The sequence below is a fragment of the Budorcas taxicolor genome, chromosome X, assembly GCF_023091745.1.
Source record: "Budorcas taxicolor isolate Tak-1 chromosome X, Takin1.1, whole genome shotgun sequence".
Classification (NCBI taxonomy): Eukaryota; Metazoa; Chordata; class Mammalia; order Artiodactyla; family Bovidae; genus Budorcas; species Budorcas taxicolor.
In genome coordinates, this window is record NC_068935.1 from 106,784,749 (window position 1) to 106,800,068 (window position 15,320).

Sequence of the window (15,320 nt, forward strand, 5' to 3'; positions counted from 1 at the left end):
AAACTGGTCCATCCTTTATTGTTCAGAAGGCTTTTTATACCTTTTGATTGTACATAGAGATCAATGGGTAATACAAAATTATGCAGTGTCAGCAGCCCTGACTCTTATCGAGACCAGGCTTTTTCTCTGCATACTTAGTTGTATACACAAGTCTTAGGTGATTTACATCATCTTCTGGCCAGAAGGCCAATTAACATTTTACAGCCCTTTTCTGATAAGGGTTTGTCAACCAGAAGACTTATTTGTGTTGTTCTTTCCAAAGTCTTGTGCCACTCTCAGAAAGCACTAAATAAAGTTACATTCTTACATAGCAAGGATACAACAATTTATAACAATGAAAGAAGTACAGTGATTTATAAAGAGAAAAGTAATTAACTCAAAAGTCTAGTGTTGCTAACATCAAAACTACTATATTCCTATTTCTGCATCCCAATTACATTGATTAATATCCTCCCAGGTGCCTAAAAGATAAAGGATATGGAGGCCTGGTGGCAAACATTAACTCAACAAACTCTTCACCAAACTAATTCTTAACTCTAAAAGGCTCTATATCTTTAAGACGTTTAAGCTTTGTGCCTCTCACGGTTGGGGGGCTGTAAGCAATTCACAAATTGTAAAAGTCTGGGGGAACTTGTCAGGCAAGTTAGAGAGCCATCAAAGGAGTCTGAGCTGAAACATTCCTTTTATATGCAGGAGACTGTTAACTGGAGCTCTGAATTAACTTTTTTCCAGAGAATGTCAGAAGAGTGGAAAGCACAGTAATAAAGCAGGCAGACTCTGGTTTTGGGGGGTAGATGTTCAGGAAAACCCAGGGGGAACCCCTGAAGCCTGACTCGCCTTGCCCATCAGGCCTCTCCACATGACCTTGTCATGGGTGGGATCTCCCGTGCTGGCTCCCGGCACAGAAGAACTGAATTTCTTGTGGACACTAGAGCCGCCTGCTCTGTTCTGACTTGGCTGGCTGGCCCCCATCCAGCCATGATTGTACTGTGATGGGAGCTGATGGACAGGCAAAGATAAAGCAATTAACATCTCCTCTTGTTTGCGGAATCGGGTCCATTATTATTAGTCACTCTTTTTTGTATATGCCAGAATGCCGCTCCCTTCCTCAGGGGAGAGTTGCTAAATAGGACATAATATATTCTCAGGACAGGGTAAAGTTCAAAGAGGTAAAGAATCTGAACAGAGACTGCATCTGTTAGTAGCCCCATATGATCCACTCATTGGGCATCAAAATATCCCCCATGACATCCCCCAAGAAATCAGAGAACAGGTAGATCCTGCAGTTTGGGATACCTTGGTGCCAGGGAAGGCTAAATATGTTCCCCCAGAAAAAATAGGGTTAAGGCCTGGGGAAGAATACCCCTGGAAGAGACAATATCCCTTGAAGCTTGAGGCCCTGAGGGGACTCCAACTGCTGCTCAGCAAATTCCTAAACTCAGACTCATTACGCCCTGCCAATCCCCTTGCAACATCCCCATCCTCCCCATTCAGAAGCCTGGCAGGGAGTATTAGTTTGTGCAAGACTTACAAGCAGTGAGTGAAGCAGTCATCCCTATTCACCCACTGGTGACAAATCCATACCCCCTCCTCATCCAAGTGCTAAGCAACATCTGGTATTTCTCCGTTTTGGATCTCAATGATGCATTTTTCTGTACTGCCCTATATCCAGACTCTCAATACGTTTCTGACTTTGAATGGAGGGACCCTGACATTGTAGGGGCTAAGCAATACACCTAGGCAATGCTTCTGCAGGGTTTTCAGGACAGCCCCCATTTTTGGAAATGCATTAGCAAGGGAGCATAGAGAACTGAACCTGGAGAAGGGAACTCTGCCTGGAGAAGGGAACTCTGCTACAACACATTGATGCCTTATTGGTAAGTCATGAGACCAAACAAGATTTAGATCAAAATACTGTTAGCATCCTAAATTTTCTGGCAAAAAGGGGGATATAAAGTCTCTCTAACCAAGGCTCAGATGTCACAGAAATGGGTTCAATATTTAGGATTTGTTTTGAACCCAGGGTCACGAGCCCTGGCCATAGATCAGAATGGCTGCGATCCAAAAGTCTACAAGCAATAAATGCTGGAGAGGGTGTGGAGAAAAGGGAACCCTCTTACACTGTTGGTAGGAATGCAAACTAGTACAGCCACTATGGAGAACAGTGTGGAGATTCCTTAAAAAACTGGAAATAGAACCGCCTTATGACCCAGCAATCCCACTGCTGGGCATACACACCAAGGAAATCAGAATTGAAAGAGACACATGTACCCCAATGTTCATCACAGCACTGTTTATAATAGCCAGGACATGGAAGCAACCTAGATGTCCATCAGCAGATGAATGGATAAGTAAGCTGTGGTACATATACACAATGGAGTATTACTCAGCCATTAAAAAGAATACATTTGAATCAGTTCTAATGAGGTGGATGAAACTGGAGCTGATTATACAGAGTGAAGTAAGCCAGAAAGAAAAACACCAATACAGTATACTAACACATATATATGGAATTTAGAAAGATGGTAACGATAACCCTGTATGCAAGACAGCAAAAGAGACACAGATGTACAGAAGAGACTTTTGGACTCTGCGGGAGAGGGAGAGGGTGGGATGATTTGGGAGAATGGCATTGAAACATGTATAATATCATGTAAGAAACGAATTGCCAGTCTAGGTTCGATACAGGATATAGGATGCTTGGGGCTGGTGCACTGGGATGACCCAGAGAGATGGTATGGAGAGGGAGGTGGGAGGGGGGTTCAGGATGGGGAACATGTGTATACCTCTGGTGGATACATGTTGATGTATGGCAAAACCAATACAATATTGTAAAGTAATTAGCCTCCAATTAAAATAAATACATTTTTTAAAAAAACAGCATTTAGTGCACTACCATCTGAAACCACAAGGAGGCAGCTCTGAGGCTTTCTCAGGATGGCTGGGTGCTGTCCTGTCCAGATTCTGCCTATGGGGTCGCGCAGAGTCGGACACGACTGAAGTGACTTAGCAGCAGCAGCAGCAGCAGCAACAGCAACAGCAGCAGCAGCAGCAGCAAAACCCCTCTATGAGGCTCCAAAGGGAGGAAAAAGGGAAGCCCTTCAATGGACTATTGCCGGGGTTCAGCCCCGGTGGATCCAGGGAATTCGAAGGGTGGACGGAGTCGGCGAGGAAAACTTATTTATTAATATAAGATTAGATTAGGAAGAAGTAGTGTAGTAGGAAGATTAAGTGGAGAGAAGACGCTGATTAACTTGGGTTTACGTGGAAAACCAATAAAGCTCCAGACAAGGAGCTTGCACTGTCTACGTTAGGCCGCCGGCGCCCATTTGAATATCGGAGAGTGCCCCGCCTTGGGCTCTCTCTCTTACAGATCTTAAAAGCCAGGGCAAGTAAGTAGACATAGTGAGCCTCCACGCCCCAGATGGGAATTCAGCCTGAAATTAGAGTAAAGAGGAGACACGGGGGAAACCAGTCCAGCGACTGGCCCTCCTTCTATTGTCCTTCAAGGCCTTTTATACTTTTGATTATACATAGAGATCAATGGGTAATACAAAATTATGTAGCGTTCGCAGCCCAGACTCTTTCTGTATATTTTTTGTATACAAAAGGTCTCAGGTGATTTACATTATCTTCTGGCCAGGAGGCTTGTTAACACTTTTTTGGCTCTCTTTCTTAATGAATGTTACTCTCGTTTCCCCTAACTGTTTTTCTTTAATCTGCATTTCCTTAAAGCGCTAAAGTTACATCTCTATAGAACAAAGGTGCAGTGGGTTATAACAAAGAAGGTACTTAACTCAAAGATCTAATGTTGCTAATACCAGGTCTACTACTTGTTTTTCTATATACCAACTATATCTAAAAATAAAGGATATGAAAATTTGGCAGCAAGCATTGACTCAACAAATGAAACCTTTAACCAGTCCTATTCTAAAGATTTTGACTCCTCGGAAGCCCCTACATTCCTAGGATGTTTTAAGCTTCCTGTGCCTCCTGCGGTCAGGAGGCCTCAAACAATCACATGCACAGCTGTATGAGTCCTGCAGGCAGGCTAGAAAGCCATCAGAACGGTTTTTGGATTGAAACACTCTTTCAAATGCAGAAGACTAAAGCCCTGAATTGACTTTTTCCAGAGAATGTCAGAAGAGTGGAAAAGCAGAGCACAAAAACCGGCAGATTTTTGTTGGGGTACATGCTTAGGAATTTCCAGAGGGGCCCCTGAAGTCTGAGCACGCCTTGCGTACGTCAGCTTCCTTCCTCATGACCTTGTCACGGGTGGGATTCCTCACACTGGCTCCCGGCAGACTATGAACAACCAGTGGGACTTTGAGACTCTATAAAGATTGAGTTGAACTGAGCACCAGCACCAGGGCCTCCGAATTTGGACAAGCCATTTATCCTGTATGTTCACGACAGGTGAGGGATAGCATGGGTTGTCCTGACCCAAAAGCTGTGACCAGATCAGACATCACTGGCTTATTTTTAAAACAACTGGACTCAGTGGCCCTGGGATGGCCAAGCTAACTGCAGGCGGTAGCAGCCACAGCCCTGTTGGTTATGATGTTTCCAAGCTCACCCTGGGACAACACTTACATGTATTAATCCCTCATCAGATACAATCTATTCTGGAAGTCAAAGGACATCAGTGGTTGACTACAAGTAGGTTAACAAGGTATCAGGCCCTCCTAATACCCCTGACATTACCTTAAAGGTGTGCCAGCAACTCTGCTTCCAGCTATCAAGAGTGGAGACTTAGTGCATCAGTGTATGGAGACCCCAAAACAAACTTACTCCAACAGGTCTGATCTTCTAGAAGAGCCTCTTGGTAGCCCTGAGGCCAAGAGGCTTACTGATGGGAGCGGTTTTGCAGAAGTGGGAACCTGAAAGACAATATATGCCATAGTTAGCCTAGAAGACATCATAGAAGCCAGGGCCCTGCCACCCCACAGACTCAGCTTTCCCCACAGCCAGTTCCTCACATCAGGAAGCTGGCACAAGCCTCTTATCCACATCCATCAGAAGGCAGACAGAATGAAAACCACAATCACAGAAAACTAACCAAAACGATCACATGGACCACAGCCTTGTGTAACTCAATGAAACTATGAGCCATGCCACGTAGGGCCACCCAAGATGGATGGATCATGGTGGAGAGTTCTGACAAAAAGTGGTCCACTGGAGAAAGGAATCATAAACCACTGCAGCATTCTTGCCTTGAGAACCCTATGAACAGCATGAAAAGGCAAAAAGATACGACACTGAAAGGCAAGGCTGAACTAACTGCATTAATAAGAGCTTTGCAATTAGCAGAAAATAAGAAATTAAATATTTTTACAGACTCTAAATTTGGGTTCCATGTGCTACCTGCTCATGTTCAGTTCAGTTCACTTGTTCAGTTGTGTCCGACTCTGTGACCCCATGGACTGCAGCATGCCAGGCTTCCCTGTCCATCACCAACTCCTGCAGTTTATTTAAACCCATGTCCATCGAGTCAGTGATGCCATCCAACCAACTTATCTTCTGTTGTCCCCTTCTCCTCCCGCCCTCAATCTTTCCCAGCATCAGGGTCTTTTCAAATGAGTCAGCTCTTCGCATCAGGTGGCCAAAGTACTGGAGTTTCAGCTTCAGCCATCAGTCCTTCCAGTGAATATTCAGGACTGATTTCCTTTAGGATGGACTGGATTTCCTTTAGGATAGACTTGCTCTGGTTGCCATTTCAAAAAAAGGAGAAATGTTAACCGCTAGAAATTCCCCCTTAAAACATAAAGATGTGATTTCAGCTCTTTTAGAAGCCATGCAGCTTCTGACCCTGGTAGCAGTAATCAGCTGTAGGGGCCATCAGAGGAGGGATCTTTTGTGAGCCAAGGGAACAGCAAAGCTGACTGAACTGAAAAACAGGCAGCTCAACTGCAGGAACCTAAACAGGTTCTGGCTTTAGTGACTGGTCCCCCTGAACTTCCTAGCCTTCCCCAGAGTTCCCCCACAGGAACAAGAATATGCTGAGAAATGGGGCTATGAGTAGGGAATCACAGGCTGATATTAAAAAAGGAGGGTAAGATTCTAATCTCTGATGCCCAACAATGGAAACTCACTGAGAGCTTACATGACACCCTTCACTCCAAAAGGGATGTACTATGGGACTTGATGCAGAAGGCCTTTTCAGTGAAGAGGCTTAAAACAACAGTAAAATAAGCAATACTGCCTGTGATTTATGTGCCCACAATAACACAGAGACCCATCCAATCCCCCCTTCATTACTCAGGTCAATTGAACACTGAGGTCCATACCTGGAGGAAGACTGGTAGTTAAGATTTCATCCAAATGTCCACACTGTCAGGATATAAACATCTAGCATTTGTTGATACATTCACAGGATGGGTTGAAGCCTTCCACACCCAATCTGAAAAGGTGAAAGACACCTATAAGTCCCCTATAAAAGAAGTAATTCCTCTGTCTGGACTTCCAAAGTCCCTTGAGAGCAATAATGGGCTCTCTTTTACAGCCAAAATCACACAGGGGCTCACAAGAGCCCTAGGAATAGACTACAAGCTACATACCTCTTGGTATTCCCAGTCTTCAGGGAAGGCAGAGAAAACGAACCATACTTTAAAGAAAACCACATTGAAACTCTGCCAAGAAACTCATGAACCCTGGACCAATTTGCTTCCTATTGTACTCCTCAGGGTCCATATAGCCCCCAGGTGTGGTCTGAGATTTAGCCCATTTGAAATGACCTATGGGAGGTCTTTGCTTATTATTAACTTTCTACTGGATGAGGAAGTGAGCCAGGCCATGAGATATACACATAAAAAAATCTAGCACAAGTTCAGAAGGCAATCCAGGACAGTGCCTACAAGGCACTGCCTGCTCCCACTAAAAACATAGAGGAAGGATCAGTTCCTTCAAAAATAAACCCCCAGGGACAAAGTTCTTCTTAAAACCTGGAAAGGGGGGGTCCCTCAAATACCAAAGATTGCTGTAATAGAAGGCCCCCTATAAAGTAATTTTAACCATCCCGATTACTGTCAAACTGCAAGGGATATCTTGCAGTTGTACATTTGTCCAGACTAAAGTTTTTACCTACAAAAACAGCAAAGATCACAACAGAAGAACAATACACCTGTGAGCCTGTGGAAGATCTGAGATACTTTTTCAAAAGACAGGCACAGGACTTCCCTGGTAGTCCAGTGGTTAAGAATCCACCTGACAATGCAGGACACAGGTTTGATCCCTGATCCAGGAAGATTTCCACATGCCGCAGGGTAACTAAGCTCATGACTTACTGAGCCCGCACTTTGCAACAACAGAAGCCACTGTAATGAGAATCTCCCACTTGATGCAATTAGAGAAAGCCTGCATGCAGCAATGAAGACCCGACATAGCCACAAACACTCAGCACAACCAAAAATAAATTAATTAATTTTTAAAAAGACAGGGATGATCAACAGTTAAGTAAAATGATGTAGTGCATTGGCTCCTGTTTGAAGTCTTAACTGGACCTGGGACCTCTCGTTTCCTTGGCTGATGTGGTTCTTGACAGTTGTCCGATCCTTGGTTACCTTCTGGCAGACCAACGCAGAGTTTGTGCAATAACTGATACTCCCTGCTACATTGGGATCAATGCAACAGGACATATACAAGTTAATATTGAGGAAATACACACCTCGGCAGAGTGGCTTCCTAATTTTGGCAGGGGAGATACTGCCTCCCTTGAATGGTCAACAGTTAAGAAAGTTACCCTGGTTCCTTCCCTTTCTAGGCCCTTTAATGGCTATTGCTGTTGTCTTTTTTAGCCCTTGTTTATTTATTAACCTTTTGGTTAAGTCTGTGTCTTTTAAAGGTGTTAACAGTTTGAAGTGAGGCTCATGATGGCTCAAGGAATTCAGCTCATTCCAGTGGCAAGTGGCCCAGGTTCCTACAGGTCCTTGGAACAGTCACTGAGGAACTTCTACACCTCTAGTACAGGCTAGGGTCTGTGGCCCCTGTCAAGCAGGAAGAAGTTTCAGAAAAAGAGACCTTCAGCCCCTTACTCCTTAAGAATAAGGATGTAGAGTCTCTTGCGGGAATGAGACTGGCTGGGATCTGAGACCCTTGCTGCAATGCTGCAAAGCTTGCACCTGGAGACACTTTTTATCCAGTAACGAAATACAAAGGAACTATATGGGACTGAAAATAGCTGTGTGCATGTGCAGTTGGGGCAAATGCTGGACAAAAGATACAGAGAGGCCAAAAACCCAACTGCCACTTCTAAAGAGCCTGGAGAAAAAGCAGGGTACTGCTCATGCCCTCTGCATAGAACACCACCTAAGGGGTGACACCTCCGGCTTGACCTCTGAACAGACCTCCACCCTCACCCCATATAAGGAACAAGCTAGCCCCACCTCAGGGAGCAAATAAATAAGAGAACCTGTTGTTTGTTCTCACTGTAGAAGCAGTAGCAGCCCCAATAAAGCCTTGCCTGAAAAAAGTAAATGAAGGAAGGAAGGAATAAATAAACACATAAAAACAAAAAAGCAGAGTAAAACTCACTGGTGATGGTAAATATATATTCAAATTAGACTGTAGTATGATAATGGTGGTGCATAAACCATTTACTACTCTAGCTTAAAAGTTAAACAAATGTAATACAAATTACTATAACTACAATAGCCTGTTATTACTTAAGCAATATAAAAAATATATACACTGTAATATCAACAATCAAAAAATGTGATGGGAAGGAGAAGTAAAAGTGGTAAGGTTAGAAATTCAGTTGAGGGACTTCCCTTGTCCAGTTAAGAATCCATCTTCCAATGGATGGAATGTGGGTTTGATCCTTGGTTGAAGAACTAAGATCCTACATGCCACAAGGCAACTAAAGGCATGCATAGCAATGAAAGAAAGATCCCACATGATGCATGAATTATATATAAAAAGTTTCTTTATATATATAAAGAAATTCAGTTGAAGTTGTTATCAGTGTAAAATAAGGTGTTATAATTTTAAACTATTTGATATGAACCTTGGAAACAATGATGGACGTTATTATACAATTATACATCCCTCCAAATTCCACTTTTGGTCATTTCTGGCAATCCTTGAGCTTTTACCCTCTAACATGATACCCTTTTTATTGGGTTAGCCATAAAGTTATTCAGGTTTTTCTGTAAGATGTTATGGAAAAATTTAGACAATTTTTTTTTTTTTTGCCAACCCAGTATCTTGAGCTCTGATTCTGTTTCACCATGCTTCTGTGATTATTTTTTTACATCACCTGACCATCTGCTTCACTCTGGTAACTTGATGGAGGGCAGACAGTCCATTATGATGCCCTTATCACAGAATGTCCCACAGTCCACAACCCCACCAAGTCAGTGTGAGATCAATTCTAAGAGGAAGTTCATGGCAAAACACATTTACATTGAGGAGCTAGAAAAATTTCAAATAAAAAACCTAACTTTATATGTCTTAAGGAATTGGGTGGTGGGGGTGGGGTAGAAAGTTACACCCAAATTGAGCAGCATAAGAAAGATATCAATAATATTAGAGTAGAAATAAATGAAATCGAGAACAGGAAAACAATACAAAAGATTAACCCAACTAAAAGTAGTTTCTTTGAAAAGATAAACAAAATTGACATGCCGTTGGCTAGACTAGCTAGGGGAAAAGGGAGGTTTCAAACCAATAAAGTTATAAATGAAAAGGGAGACATTACAACAGAAATACAAAGAATCATTATAAGCTACCATGAATAACTATATGCCAACAAACAGGAGAACCTAGAAGAAATGGGAACATTCTTGGAAAACTACAATCTACCATGACTGAACCAGGAAGAAAAGAAAAAGACAAATTACTAGTCAGGAGACTGAGTCAGTAATCACACATCTCCTAAAAAAGACAAACCCAGGACCAGATAGCTTCACAGTTGAATCTTACTAGACTTTTTTTTTTTTTAAATTAATACCATTAGGGACTTTCCTGGTGGTCCAGTGGCTAAGTCTCTGTGTTCCCCCTGCAAGGAGCCTGGGTTTGATCCTTGTCAGGGACCTAGATCCCACATGCTGCAAGAAAGATCAAAGATCCCACGTGCCAAAACTAAGACCTGGCAGCCAAATAAATAAAAATTTTAAAATATTAAAAAAATTAATGCCACTACTTGCCCAAAAAGCAAAGAGGAGCAAACACTCTCAAAGTCATTTTATGAGGCCATCCTGCTACCTAAAAGCCAGAAAAGGACACTATCAGAAAAGAATATTATAGGCCTATATACCTGATAAACATAGATGTAAAATACTCAATAAAATACTAGCAGACTGAACTCAGCAGCACATTAAAAAGACCATTCACCATGATTGAGTGGGATTTATCCTTGGGAGTCAGGGAAGGTTTAACACATACAAATTAATCAATGTCATATATCATATTCGTAGAGTGAAAAATAAAAATCATATGATCAACTCGATAGATGCAGAGAAAGCACTGCACAATATTTAACATCTGTTAATAATTTAAAAAACTTCACAAATTAGATATTGAAGGGATTTACCTCAGCATGATAACAACATATAACATTGTTGCAATGTTGACAAGCAACAGCAAAAATCATACTAAATGATGAAAGACTGAAAGCTTTCCTATAAGATTTGAAATAAGACAAGGGTGCCCATTCTCAACCCTTCTATTCAACATAGCATGGAAGTTTTAGCTAGTGCAATCTGGCAAGGAAAGGAAATAAAATGCAGCAGAATTTGAAAGGAAAAAGTAAAATTGTTTCTATTTGCAGACAACATGATTTTATATCTATAAAAGTCCTAAAGATTCTACCAAAAAACAGTTCAATCTAATCAACAAATTCAGTAAAGTTGCAGGATTCAAAATTAACATGCAAAATTCAGTAGTGTTTCTACACCCAAACAAAGAATTATCTGAAAATGAAGTAGAGAAAATGATCTCATTTACAATAGCATCAAAAACAAAAAAAATACTTAATGGAAAAGTACAACCTAGTAGGCAAAAGATCTATACACTTTAAACTGTACAACACTGATGAACAAAATCAAAGAAAACATAAATAAATGAAAAGCTATCCCATGTTCATAGATTTGAAAAAATATACTTAAAATTTTCATACTGTTTTCACTTTTCACCCAAACCCATCCATTGACTTAATGCAATCCATATGGAGAAGAGTCCAATTACTTTTTTTTAAATAGAAGTAGAATCAACAATCTTAAAATTTAGATGGGCCCAATGTGTGTGTATAATCATAAGGGATTTGATTTAGGTCATACCTGAATGGTCTAGTGGTTTTCCCCACTTTCTTTAAGTCTGAATTTGGCAATAAGGAGTTCATGATCTGAGCCAGGTCTTGTTTTTGCTGACTGTATAGAGCTTCTCCATCTTTGGCTGCAAAGAATATAATCAATCTGATTTCGGTGTTGACCATCTGTGATGTCCATGTGTAGAGACTTCTCTTGTGTTGTTGGAAGAGGGTGTTTGCTATGACCAGTGCATTATCTTGGCAAAACTATTAGCTTTTGCCCTGCTTCATTCTGTACTCCAAGGCCAAATCTGCCTGTTACTCCAGGTGTTTCCTGACTTCCTACTTTAGCATTCCAGTCCCCTATAATGAAAAGGACATTTTTTCGGGTGTTCATTCTAAAAGGTCTTGTAGGTCTTCATAGAACGGTTCAACTTCAGCTTCTTCAGCTTTACTGGTTGGGGCATAGACTAGGATAACTGTGATATTGAATGGTTTGCCTTGGAAACGAACAGAGATCATTTTGTCATTTCGGAGATTGCATCCAACTACTGCATTTCGGACTCTCTTGTTGCCTATGATGGCTACTCCATTTCTTCTAAGGGATTCCTGCCCACAGTAGTAGATATAATGGTCATCTGAGTTAAATTCACCCATTCCAGTCCATTTTAGTTCGCTGATTCCTAGAATGTCAACATTCACTTTTGCCATTTCCCCTTTGACCACTTCCACTTTGCCTTGATTCATGGACATAAAATTCCAGGTTCCTATGGAATATTGCTCTTTACAGCATCAGACCCTGCTTCTATCACCAGTCACATCCACAACTTGGTGTTGTTTTTGCTTTGGCTCCATCCCTTCATTCTTTCTGGAGTTATTTCTCCACTGATCTCCAGTAGCATACTGGACACCTACCCACCTGGGGAGTTCATCATTCAGTGTCCCATATTTTTACCATTTCATACTGTTCATGGGGTTCTGAAGGCAAGAATACTGAAGTGGTCTGCCACTAGATCTGATAGACATAGTGCCTGAATGAACTATGAAGGGAGGTTTGTGACACTGTACAAGAGACAGGGATCAAGACTATCCCCAAGAAAAAGAAATGCAAAAAAGCAAAATGGCTGGCTGAGGACACCTTACAAATAGCTGTGAAAAGAAGGGAAGCAAAAAGCAAAGGAGAAAAGGAAAGATATACCCATTTGAATGCACAGTCTCAAAGAATAGCAAGGAGAGACAAAGCTTTCCTCAGCGATAAATGCAAAGAAATAGAGGAAAACAATAAAATGGGAAAGACTAGAGATCTCTTCAAGAAAATCAGAGATACCAAGGGAACATTTCATGCAAAGATGGGCTCAAGAAAGGACAGAAATGGTAGGGACCTAACAGAAGCAGAAGATATTAAGAAGAGGTGGCAAGAACACACAGAAGAACTGTACAGAAAAGATCTTCACAACCCAGATAATCACAATGGTGTGATCACTCACCTAGAGCCAGACATCCTGGAATGTGAAGTCAAGTGGGCCTTAGAAAGCATCACTACAAACAAAGCTAGTAGAGGTGATGGAATTCCAGTTGAGCTATTTCAAATCCTGAAAGATGATGCTGTGAAAGTGCTGCACTCAATATGCCAGCAAATTTGGAAAACTCAGCAGTGGCCACACGACTGGAAAAGGTCCGTTTTCATTCCAATCCCAAAGAAAGGCAATGTCAAAGAATGCTCAAACTACTGCACAATTGCAGTCATCTCACATGCTAGCAAAGTAGTGCTCAAAATTCTCCCAGCCAGGCTTCAGCAATATGTGAACCGTGAACTTCCAGATGTTCAAGCTGGTTTTAGAAAAGGCACAGGAACTAGAGATCAAATTGCCAACATCCGCTGGATCATCAAAAAAGCAAGAGAGTTCCAGAAAAACATCTATTTCTGCTTTATTGACTATGCCAAAGCCTTTGACTGTGTGGATGACAATAAACTGTGGAAAATTCTGAAAGAGATGGGAATACGAGAACACCTGACCTGCCTCTTGAGAAACCTACATGCAGGTCAGGGAGCAACAGTTAGAACTGGACATGGAATGACAGGCTGGTTCCAAATAGGAAAAGGAGTACGTCAAGGCTGTATATTGTCACCCCGCTCATTTAACTTATATGCAGAGTACATCATGAGAAACACTGGGCTGGAGCAAGCACAAGCGTGAATCAAGATTATAGGGAGAAAAATCAATTACCTCAGATATGCCGATGACACTACCCTTATGGACACCCTGCACCTGGAGAAGAGCGTCAACCAGAACCTGCTCAACCTGCACCAGCTGGCCACTGACAGCAGCGATGCCCACCTGTGCCACTTCCTGGGAACCAGCTACCTGGACCAGCAGGTCAAGTTCATCAAGGAGCTGGGAGACCATGTCAGCAACCTGAGCAACATGGGGTCCCCGGAAGGCGTCCTGGCAGAGTACGTCTTTGACAAGCTCACCCTGGGTGAAGGCAATAAGGAGGACTGAGCCTGGACTGGACTTTCTGTTGAGTCCCGGGTGACTGCCCAAGGTCACCCTGCCTGCCATGCAGTCTGCAGTATTGCCCTTGCAGAAAAAGTTCACTTAAGTTTTCCTTCTTTCAGTTTTGCCAGTTCTTCCAATAAAGTAATTGCTTCCTGAAGAAATAAAGGTGCCTTGTTGATTCATGCATGCAAACCCTTAACCTTTCAAGTTTTAAAACAGGTATCCAGGAATCTCTTGATCTACCAATGCCCTGTCCACAGGCAGCTCAGGATCTGCACAGAGGAAGGGAGAAGGGGTTCCATGGGATCCTGAAAAATAAAAACATACCTTCCCTGGACTTCCCTGGTGGCTCAGATGGTAAAGAGTTCACCTGCAATGGGAAATCAGGGTTCAATCTCTGGGTTGGTAAGGTCCCTTGGAGGACGAAATGGCAACCCACTTCTATATTCTTTCCTGGAGAATCCCACGGACAGAGGAGCCTGGTAGGCTATACAGTCCATGGGCTCACAAAGAGTGGGACACGACTGAGTGACTAAACACACACACATGCTAATAAACAATGTGGTACATGGGGTAGGGGTGGGTGAAGTGCAGCCCTGGTGAATGTAGGTGCTTGTGAATAGAATAAATAGATAAATATGGCCTGAAAATCATGATTGGGGTTGATCTCCAGAAACAGTGAAGGGGATGAGATTGGGAAGGGACTGAAATCAAGGGGTATTCATTTTGTTTGAAGCAGAGTTTTGGGTAGCAAGATGGGGGCCCTGGATGCTGGCATAGCAGAGTCCCTCTCTGGCAAGCTCACCCTTGGCTACAGTGACACTCAAGTATAGTAGGGCTGGCTTTCCTACAGACACTTCCTGTGGATACCACTGTTGAGCATGGTTGCTACTCTTACAAAACATCCACCTGTGATTTTTTTACTTGAACTGTACCATGTTGCAGTAAAGTAATTATTCCACTCAAAATTTACCTCAATAGAAGGGCTGAAAAATATAAGCTCATGGATGAAGGTCAATTTGTGATATTAAATATAAAGTAAAATGAATCCCCGTGAATGTGAAGTCAGTGCTTTCAGGTGTACTGTGGAATGTAGAGCAGGAGGGGATGAAGCTTGGAGACCAGTCAGTAGATATCATAGGTGGTCCAGGTGAAAGACAATGGTGGTTGAATTAGAGTGGAGGCTGAAAAAATGAAGAGATATAGACACACTGCAGATGGATTTGGATATATCAGTAAGATTTCCTCATGGAGCAGAGAGGAAGAATGAGATATGAAGAAGATAATCGAACTTTTAATTTAGCCTGGGTTGATGGTGGTGCAATATTGCATAGGAACCTGGAATGTCAGGTCCATGAATCAAGGCAAATTGGAAGTGGTCAAACAAGAGATGGCAACAGTGAACATAGACATTCTAGGAATCAGCGAACTAAAATGGACTGGAAGGGTGAATTTAACTCAGATGACCATTATATCTACTACTGTGGGCAGGAATCCCTCAGAAGAAATGGAGTAGCCATCATGGTCAACAAAGAGTCCAAAATGCAGTACTTGGATGCAATCTCAAAAACGACAGA

The 15,320-nt window shown here is 42.2% G+C and overlaps 1 pseudogene; it reads left to right on the forward strand.

Annotated features, from left to right (window-relative positions):
- The window catches only part of LOC128069604 (ferritin heavy chain-like), a 62,250-nt pseudogene extending 48,504 nt beyond the window's left edge, over window positions 1–13,746 (forward strand).
- The last annotated feature ends 1,574 nt before the right edge of the window (window positions 13,747–15,320 follow it).